Here is a 10,959-nt window from a genome sequence, read left to right as displayed (position 1 = left end):
TAACTATCTTTGTCCTGAAAGAGATTAAAAATAAAGGATTTATTTTCCTATACATCATCAAATCCTAGCCTTTCGTCAAATATATGCTAAGCAGAGAAATGTCTTCTTTCTGATCATGGAAAATGGAAAGAGGTCATCTATTTTTGTTTTAAGAACGGGAGGGCTGAAGCAAACAAGGAGAAAGAAACAAGAGATCAGAGAAAAATCAGGAGGAGTCTGGTAGTATCTTCTCCAACCAACACATTTTATTAAAAGACATAACCTTTTGTGAGCTATGGCTCATTTCACCTATTGCATAAAGTGGACAGACTGATGTGAGATTTAAATTGGAATGAGACAGGGAGGAGGAAGGGAGGGGAAATCTGAAGAAAGGGTGGTTATGTTTTTTTTAATAGTTTTTTTTATTAATTTATAGTATGACTTACAAAGAGAATACAGAAGTAAATATTAGGGAAATTAGGGAAGGAAAAAGAGAAGTGGATAGTGGGGGAAAGCAAGGGGGGGGAAAGACATTGATTTCCGACTCCTTTGGTGCAGTAAAATAAGGCATTAACATCTACCCTCAACTTTTTACTTTTTCATAATAATAGAAACTAGCCATTTCTATAACAACAAATCTATCTGATCGGTAAAACCCAAAATCAAAGTTTCATTTTTTTCCACCTCAAGCACAAAGTCCAGAAGTGGTTTCCAAGTAGAAATAAAAGTATTTGTGTGCTTTTTTTCCCTTTAATTAAAACAGTCAGTTTAGCCATCTCTGCTAATTCCATCAGATTTTGCAGCCATTCATCCATTGTGGGGATCAAGTTGATCTTCCATTTTTGTGCGTAGAGTACAGTGGTAGCTTGCTTCCGGTTCTGCCCGATTCTATACAACCAGTAGTAAAATTGGCAGGACATCATAAATTATAATCTGCGCATGCGCAGAAGTGCAAGCGCGTGCCCCCATTGCAAACTGGTAGTAAAGGTAAGTAGAACCCACCCCTGGTAGAGTAGTCTTGCTGCCGTCAACATACATAACATCAGAATTCTGAATTTTTTTTCCAAGTCTTGTTCCATTAAACCCAAAAGAAAAGTCTCTGTTTTTCTTTCTATATTTACTTTAAGAATTTTCTGTATTAAGATATGAATCCTACTCCAATATTTCTTTGCTTTATCACACATCCACCATACATTTACATTTCCAGCATTCAATTTGAAGTACCTTTATACATTCTTGACAATTTATTTTGAGTTACATACCAATGATACATCATCTTATAGATTTTTTTTAAAAAAATTATAGTTTAATGTAAACTTTAAACCTTTATTCCACATAAACTCTGTGGTTTCTTCCCCAAAGAATATGCCTGCATTGGACTTCTCGTTACTGGAGATGTATTACTTAGAAGCTTTACATACAGATGATCAGTAGTGAGTTTGATCAGAGTAGCACTTATTCATTACTCCTGGGTCTCCAGGCAATGCTCCTCTCCTCCAGTCTCTGGACAGCCTTGTCTGTTGCATTTCAGCTGTTTTTATTCTAAAGAGCCAAAGACAGGAACACTGTGCTTGTGAGCTATCAGAATTACACAATAGCTGATTGATGGCTCAGTTAACTGTTCTCAAAAGTATTTGAACACATATCCTTCCTGCTTTAGCTGCAATAATGGAAAAGATAGTGTGGTGTAACAAGAGAATGTTGTAAAAATGACCTCGATCTGTCCCTAATCTATAATGATATTATCACTGTATTGAATTTGTGTAGATTTTTTAAAAAATTCAGACTTTTAGAATTAGAAGGTCATGACCTGAAGTTTAAATGACATGAATATTTAGGGTATGGTAAAGCTAAAAATATGGATTTTTAAAGTCATTTTATTAGATGTGCCCTGTAGTGGGTTGCAAAACCCGTCACTACTGGTTCACTCGTGTGCGTGCGTGCATTTGCGCACACATGCAATACTTCTGCGCATGTGCAGAAGGATCTGGCGCAGATGGGTGGAGCTTCCCACCGCTGCTGCTATCGGTTCACCGATCCAGGTAGAACCGGTAGCAACCCACCACTGGATGTGCCATAGTGAGAGTATGGAATATATATAAACCCATGTTATGCCCAAAAACACCCTTATGGATCTTAGCTCAAGAAGCATATCATAGAAGAGAAACAGCAGGCAAGGACAAATGGTTGATTTAACAGGAATTATTGGAAAATCAACAAACAGAATTTAAAATGAAATGAAGAGAACAATTAATATTAGAAGGATATACAGTTGTCCATGGTTTTCCCATTTACAATGATCAGAAATATTCAAAAGGGTCATACTAAATACGGTATTCTGGTTTAAAGCAAAGTAAGACAAAATTTGAAGTATAATTCTGCACTGAAGATGAACAAGTAATTGCTAAAATGTATAAACTTTTGTTGATGTTTGAAGCAGAGGAAAAACAGGTTAAAGAATGCATGATAGAGTGGGCCAAGAATTTTGGTTATAATGTACAGATGAACCAATGGGAAAACATGAGGTTGAAAGAGTTGAGATTTATATTGTATTAAGATCTGAAAGAGAGTTTTGATAAAATGATGTGATGTTAGTATATGATGCCAATTTCTCATATGGTATGGTATATGAGAAATTCTCTAGAATGTATCAAGGCACTTCAAATGTAAGTTGGAAATGTGAACAACATGAAGGGACATTTTATTATGCTTGGTAGACATGTCAAAAAGCTAAAAATAATGGATTTGTTATAATTTTCTAAAAGCGATTTTATTTCCGCTTTTGAATTTTTACTTCTTTTAGATATATTAATTATTTTAGTTATCATAGAATCTATATCTTTACCTTTAAAAGGTATTTCATCTTGTTTCTCAATTTCTTCAGTGGGAGTATTTAACAACGATGATGTGTTTATTTGTTGCTCTCTTGTGAGAGGATTTATATTTCCTTCATCCGGAACAACTTCTGTTATTGTTCTTACTGGAGTCAATTTAGCCGCCATTTGACGAGTGAAGGCTCTCATGTTAATTCTTCCTTTTTCTGATTCTGACATCTTTTTTTAGTGAGTTAAGTTTGGCTAACCATCCTCTGCTACCATTTTGTTATGTTAAAAAGGATCAAGCCAAACAACTACATATAATTAGAATCAGAATATGTTTTATTTTATTTCTAAACTAATAAATCTATCCTTTTTCTTTCTATGTACATTACATCACTTGAACACAGATGAGAGTGGAGAGCAAAGAGAAGGTGAGTACCTTTTATATCAGGTGGGAGGGGAAAGTGGAACATTGCATTATGGGACATGTAGTTTAAATAGAACATGTTATATTGATGATGTTTATTTCAGATTAAAACACTCTGGTATTTCATCTCAACAGGATTAAAATATGAATCAATATTTAATTGAAGCCAAAACTTTTCCTTTTAGGACTAATCGATAAACAGTTAGAAAAAACCATGGAAGATTATTTCAGGATCTGATTACTACAGCATTATATACATAGAGGTGAAAAGATTCAACACAAGCCACTATAGAGAAATGATGAAATGACAGATCTTGCTGAGATGTATAGATTAACTTCTTTGATTAAGAGAAGATACCATCTATCTTTATTGGTGAATGGAAACCTCCTATGGATTTTGTGGGTAAAAGTAAAGAAAGGAACTTCTGATGTATGGCTTTGATGATTGGATAGGATGGATTATAGAAAGAAGAGCATTATGATGTATCTTTAGAAAGAGAAACTAAATTATAATTCTACTTACAACTGCTGTGATGAATATCAGAAATTAATTTTTAATTTTTTTTTCCTGTTTGTCTTCAACTTTAGAGGAGTGTTTTGAACTGTTGACTTTGCCCAGCAGTATTGTGTGTTCAAATTTCTTTTTCAAATAAGGAAGAAGATCTTCAACCAAGATATTGTGTACCGTTACCCAACTTATGCAATTTATGCAAATTAGTTGTGCAATGTTATTCTTCACATACTGTTCTTCTCCCATAAATACAAGGGGAAACTTCAGCTCTTCAGCCACTCTCCTGTTCATCTGCTGACTGACAGCTTGGGCTGCTTCTGCTCAATGAGAATGTGGTCCTGGTTATTTATCAGCATCTTTCTGGGCATCACTTCCATGCATGGTGAGTTTACACTAGTTCAAAGGAGAAAAGAGAAAAGTAAGAATCTGGGAACTTCTACTAAATTAACTGACAGGTAGCCGTATTAGTAATAGTAGTAGCAATCGTAGCAGTAGTAGCATTCGGCAGACTGCAAGGGAAAAATAGAAGCAACAAAGGATAAAAATAGGAAATAGAAAGGGAGCCGAAATCTATGTTGCAGTTTATTTTTAGGCATTCCTATTTAGAGGTATGGGCCACAAGATTCAGGCACTGGTCTGACTTCGGGGGAAGAATGCCTGGGATTGCAGTCTTTAAGAGTTTATGGTATCTCCTGGACAATATCAATGTCTCCTTTTAATTATATAACTAAACCCCAAAGTCCATAATGTGTACATGTGAACAGGTAGTGATGGCATGACTTTGGAATACAGCAACGGTCATAAGTATGAACCAGTTGCCAAGCATTTGAATTTTGATCACATGATCCTGGGGATCCTACAAATTTTTTGTGTGAAAAATGGTCGTAAGTCACTTTTTTTCCTGTGCTGTTGTAACTTTGAATAGCCACTAAATGAACTGTTGTAAGTCAAGGACTACCTGTATTGGATTGCTCTGACTCCTTTGTAGATAAAGGCTGCAGGATTAAACAGCAATTCTTGATTGATTGGATATAATTTATTCCATGGAGGGTTTCTAAGAAAGAATAAACTGGATTGTTTTAATTATATCATAAGGCTAAATTTATATCATAAAACATAAAGATTGTTTTAATTATATCGTAAGGACTAACACTGAGTAGGAGATAACAGAGTAAAAGGGCATAGAAATACACAATTTCTGTAATGGCCCCTTCACATACCTTCTCTTCCCCATATTACTGGTAGATCAATTCCACTTGGATTATATAAGTGGGGATAAATAAAATGAGCTGAAATACCGGTATGTAATGACCAAATCCTTGTTTTTACTTCTCTTTGGATCAGATGTCTCTGCCCAGACCTGTCTTTGTGCCCAAGGTTTGTGTGCAAGTGGCTGGGTGCAATATAAGTCTGCCTGCTACAAGGTTGTGAAGCAGTGATACACCTGGACTGAAGCTGAGGCAAGTGATGGGGATGCGGTGGCAGAGCAGACCATGGGGCAATAACATTTGTGACCAAACCTATGGGAGGTTCCCCCTCCCCACACCCTTACATATGAATTGCTTATTGTAATTAATTGGAGGAGAACATTCACAGCCAGCTGAAGTCAACCTGAATGACAACAGGGAGAAGACTCAGTCAGGAGTTTCTCTCGTGGCCCAGGAAACCAAATTTAATGTTTTAATATATTTAATTTTATACTTTTAATAGGATTTTATGCGCTGTTTTAACTTTTGATTGGGAGCTACCCAGAGTTGATTAGAAGACAAGTGGCTACATAAACATTATGAATGAATGAATGAATGAATGAATGAATGAATGAATGAATGAATGAATGGTTTCTAGTCATTTATCTTGTCTCAGAGCTAGTATGCTGACCTAGTAGTTAGGGATAAATACAATAATAATATGGTCACCCAGATGATTTTTTTAAAAAATCCAATGTCACATGGTAATTCCTCTGTAGTTGCTTTTTCCCTCGTCTTGCCTTTGGTTTATTGATTAAAGAAAAATATCTGGCTTCCCTTTTTAAGCAACTTTGGATAGTTCACAACAACATTGCAATTTGGAGCACAACATGCCTTGCAATATAGTGGGCCAAAGGTCTATAAGCATTGATTCTGCCTTTGCTCCCAGCTGCTTAGCCAAGTATTAAAGCTTTGCTGGGGCTCCAGTATATACACTGCTCAAAAAAATAAAGGGAACACAAGCAGAAGACATCCGAGATCTGAATGAATGAAATAGCCTTATTAAATATTTTGTTTGTTACATACAGTAGTTTTGTGTTCCCTTTAGTTGTTTGAGCAGTAAACTTTTGTATGTAAAGAACAAAGTATTTAATAAGGCTATTTCATTCATTCAGATCTCGGATGTCTTCTGCTTGTGTTCCCTTTATTTTTTTGAACAGTATACTACGGTATATTATTTTTGGCATGTTAATAAAATTGTGTTGTGTCCTCAAAGTGATTTAGTTGCTTTAAGTGAGCTAGATTTTGATCATGAGAATTTCCAAGAACCACAGACATGCATCTTACTCTCTTCACGTACCTTGCCAACAATAGTGAAGTGCTTTTCCTACAGTAATGTAATTTAGGCAACCTACCATCTAAATCCGCATCTTCTCAAAGATGCAAAGTGCCACAATGCCACACTTTAGTTAGTTTTACCTAGATATGCACAAGACAATATATTTGCAGGTCACGTTTTGTTTGAGGTCATTGTCCTCTTCCTAGTGTCTAGTCTTATGCTAGCTATATTGCTTCTGGGAATAAATAGTGACACCCTATAGAACATTTTAGATTCAGTGATTTTACAGCAACCTGCTCTTTTCTCCTCAACATGATAGCAGATGATATTTGCTTCAAGATATAACAAGCCAACAAGCCAACCAGTCTGCCTATTGCATTTGGTGGCGCCTCTTGCTTGTTCTAGTCAATGGACCTTCGCCTGAAAGCATGGCACTGTCACTTAGGATTCTAAATAATCCACTAAATGGATCTACTGAGTAATTTGCTTTTGAATCAAAAACAATGATTAAAATTAGACCTGCCTGCAGAACTCTGAGCAATCACTGGCAAAGAGTTAAGATTTTTTGCAGCTCTTTGCTGTCCTCCAAGATTTTGCAGTCTGGATATGGCAGCTTTATTGAAAGATTATTTTTCAACCCGCCCCACTTTATGAATGCAGAATGGGTTTTCACTAAAGCAGCAAAATCTGTAGTATCTTCAAATGTTTGATTGAACCTCTGCATCTGGTTTCAAGCAGTTATCTTGACCTTGTAACACAGTTTTTGAGTTTTCTAGTGGCACACAAACGTCTGAAAAGCTCAGTTCAAATACTTCAAAAACATATAATTACACTGATTCGAAAAGCTCGAGTGAAGTATTTGATGAGGACGTTTGCATAAGGTTCTTGTGAAACTGATATTCTAGGATAGATAAAAAGTGGATGTGCTTCACTGTGAATATCTTCTTAGATATCTTGTCAGACTTACAGTCCGACCTCCCACTTGGCCTCCGTCCATAGCATGGAAGAAAATGATTTCATTTTTCATTTGATGGGCAAACCAGTGGACTACAACAAAGGAGAGGCCTACTGGATTGGTGCACATGACACCTTCAAGGTAATATTTTTATATCTTAAAAAAGACAACACTAATGCTTAATCACTAATCTGGAAAGGCACCAAGTTTTACCCCCCACTCTCTTTATTCCTGCCTCAGGATAGGCAACTCTTAACATGGCAAAGTGTGGCTGATTATGCTTTGTACATCCTTCTCACAACTGACTTTTCCCATGTATTGTCTTCAACCAATGCCCCCTCTGATTATGGGAACTGATATCCAGCACATTTGGAGGGTACCAGATTAAAGAAAGTTGGCTCTGCACAAAACATGAAATAATGTTTGTGCTATTTGAGGAACATGGTTATCCTTTATTCCAGTACACTTATTTTAACAAACTCTGTGAAACTTCCTCAGGAGGGAACCTTTGTGTGGACAGATGGTTCAAGATTTGATTACAACTCATTTCCTTCTGAACAACCTGATGGATTGGGAGGAGAACACTATCTTGGCTCCTGGTTTATACGCAATGGTAACTTTCACATATTTATTACATGGTGCCTCATCAGACACCTTGCTACACTTACATTTTTAAAAATACTTGTTGAAGTCGAAAATTAACAAGTTGACAAGTACAAAGCAAAGTCTTTAGCAGGAATGTCTTTAGGCCTTATTAAAATTGCACTTGAAATACAAAGTGCCTTGTGGGGGCTAGCTTTTATTCTAGATACCCGTGTTTCCCTGAAAATAAGACCCAGTCTTATATTTTTGGGCTCCACAATAAGCAATAGGGCTTATTTTGGGGGGATGTCTTATTTTTCCCACTTCTTCTGCTTGCTCACGGCCACAAGGAGGCAGGAGACCACATGGTGCACCAGTGTCGTTACTGTGAGGAAAGGGGGGCTGCCCCATGCACCCCACACTGGCTTACCTCAGGACCCTGCAGCCAAACCATCCACACTCCAGCACCTGTCTTGTTTTGAGGTGGCGGCTCCAGCAGCCTTGTCCAGCAGGACCCCGCATGGTCGCCAGCCCACTTCTGCTTGCTTGCAGCCGCAACGGAGCAGGCAAGATGAGAGATGGTGGGACAGAGTAGGTGGGCAGGTGTGGGAGGCTCGTCTTCATGTCTCTTGGTTTTCCCATGAGCCACACAATGCATTAGGATCACCTGCCTTTCCCCCCCAACACCTCTGCCTCCATCTGCTGCCACTGTGCGAAGATGAGCCTCCTGTGGCTAGTCACCTGCTCCAGCCCACTGACTCTTGGCTTTCCTGCGTCCTGCATGGTGCATCCAGATTGTGTGCCTCCCCCCTGCCTCTGCCTGCTGCTTGGACAGGGAATCAACTCACCTATGCTGTGCAGGCTGTGGCTGCTGCCGGACACCATTGGCCCCGCCCCCTTGCTGCCTTTGGTTCTGACCAGGCCCCTCCACTGATGATAACCTTAACTAAGGCTTATTTTTTGGTAGGGCTTATATTAGGAGCACACTTAGAATCAGGCTAGGGCTTATTTTTGGTGTAGGTCTTATTTTAGGGGAAATGTTATAGAGTGGCCTTATTGATTATGGCACCCCTTTTGTGAATAGGCAGGTTTCAACAATAGCCTTTTTGTGTGTTGTGTTCCTCATATGCTCTCAAAATTTCAAAGGTACCTACCTGTGTCTTAAATTATGCCCATATTACTACTCCCATAGTTATGTTATGCTGTACCACAATCTCAAAGACAGAAATTGTAAGGCTATTTGCTGAACATTAGAAAGCAATTCCTGTGTAGTTTAACCAGTCTAAACTATGATTTTGTTCTTTCTCCTTTAGGAAAGATTTCCTGGAATGATTATGCCAATTCATGGAGACTCTTATCTGTTTGTAAATACTATCTAGCAAATAGGTAAGAGCTGAAATTATTTTTCTAAAATCTGGGTCTAACTCTTCCATTGTGTTAGGTGCAACACATCAACGGGAGCTGACAGCTTCCAGATGCAATTGCCATACAGCATTTATTTGTTAAAAGAAAAAAGAACTTTCACATCTTGCAATATACTGTGGGTATTTCCCTCTCACTTTATTTCCAGAAATTACTATGACACTGAAAAATGGATGGTGAAATTTTTATTTTATTTTTCTATGTTGCTTCAATTGTTTTAAACAGGATACAAAATTTCACACCAGGTAAAAGTTCCATCCCAAAGCTTTATACCCATTTCATATCCTCAGATTTCCATTCCTAAATTCATTGGGTTAAATTTGCCAAAAGCCTTTCCTTTCAGTGGCAGATCCTCATTTTTCCAGGAGGAGCTCTCTCAGTGGAATCAAATATATGCAGGCAACTCTTTGCATGGAAAGAAAATCAGGTGTGCTAATGGGATACAGATAGTTTCTCAAATTCTTAAGACTCTATTTATACATTGCTCTGAGTCACAGTTTAGAAACACAGTGCCTGTGTTCACACAGCATGCTAGACCAACATTATGAATCAAGGTTGCAGGAACTGGCTTGCAAAATACATACCATGTTTTCCCGAAAATAAGACCCTGTCTTATATTTTTTTGAACCCTGAAATAAGCGCTTGGCCTTATTGCCATGTGCTCAAAAGCCCAATTGGGCTTATTATCAGGGGATGTCTTATTTTGGCGGAAACAAGGTATCAGTTTTGAAATCCAATCTTTATTACTTCATAAGTAATTCAAAGTGGCATAACACAGCACAACCTTCTCTTCCTATCTTCCCCATAAGAGGTGGGTTGGGCTGAGAGTGACTCATCAGAAGCCACCTAGCTGGCTTTCATGCCTAAAGTGGGAGTAGAAATCAGTCTCCTGGTTTCTAGCCTGAAGTCTTCACTACTAGACCAGACAGCTCATTTTATGATCACACATTATGATCACCTCCCTTATTTAACCTACCCTTCTCTCAAGCTAGCCAGTTATTCTCATTGGGGTTTAACTTAAGAGTCATGTGATAAGCCAGCTCCATATTTAGAGCAGCCAGTCTCCATAACTTAGCATAAATTCCATCTCTTTTTTCTGCTGCAATACTAGCCAGCAATATCACCATATTCCCATTCGTTTATGTGAAATACTTTAAGTTTTGCACTTGAGAATCAGGTTATTCATTCTGCACACTGGGGCATATTAATCTAGGAATCATTTCCTCAAATACAGGGAGGATTATTTCTAAGGACACAATTTGCATAGCAAAGCTGGTGTAACATATGTGTTTGTGGTTTGACTATCAGCTTCTTTCTTTCCTAAACAGAGGATGCTCTTCTTGTTCGGAGATATGAGAGACACACATTCACGAGGTGCAGAAGGCTTATTTCTACCCTGGAGGATTATTCTGTGAAGCTTTGCTTTTCTATAGTAACTTTCTAGAGAAACTTGCTTCAGTGCAGATCAAATTATTTGTCCTATTCTGTAGGAGCAACTGGATTTTACCAGTATAGATTCTTTTTAAAATCATTTTTATTGAGATGCAAATAAAAATCGTTTCTTGGTTTTATGGCTGCTCATGTTACTATTTGATTCAGGAACTTACAACAACTTTATACTGTGGACTACTGATAATCCGTCTGAAGATTAAAGTGTAAAATTACCCAAGGATTTAATAGCAGTGAACCTGAAATAATAGCCATACATATTAATTTCATCCTTTTTAATAAATAAGTA

At 37.6% G+C, this 10,959-nt stretch overlaps 1 pseudogene across 1 annotated transcript; it reads left to right on the top strand.

Annotated features, from left to right (window-relative positions):
• Positions 1-3,939: 3,939 nt before the first annotated feature.
• Positions 3,940-10,792, top strand: LOC117667098 (C-type lectin BjL-like; annotated as a pseudogene). Its single transcript, XR_015731078.1, has 6 exons — positions 3,940-4,118; positions 5,081-5,196; positions 7,212-7,358; positions 7,716-7,830; positions 9,113-9,185; positions 10,550-10,792. The product of XR_015731078.1 is annotated as a C-type lectin BjL-like (transcript).
• The last annotated feature ends 167 nt before the right edge of the window (positions 10,793-10,959 follow it).

The sequence above is a fragment of the Pantherophis guttatus genome, chromosome 1 (assembly GCF_059756535.1).
Source record: "Pantherophis guttatus breed Tessera chromosome 1, ASM5975653v1, whole genome shotgun sequence".
Taxonomy (NCBI): Eukaryota; Metazoa; Chordata; class Lepidosauria; order Squamata; family Colubridae; genus Pantherophis; species Pantherophis guttatus.
Note: the sequence above shows the minus strand (reverse complement) of the source record. Positions and strands in the feature narration are given on the sequence as shown.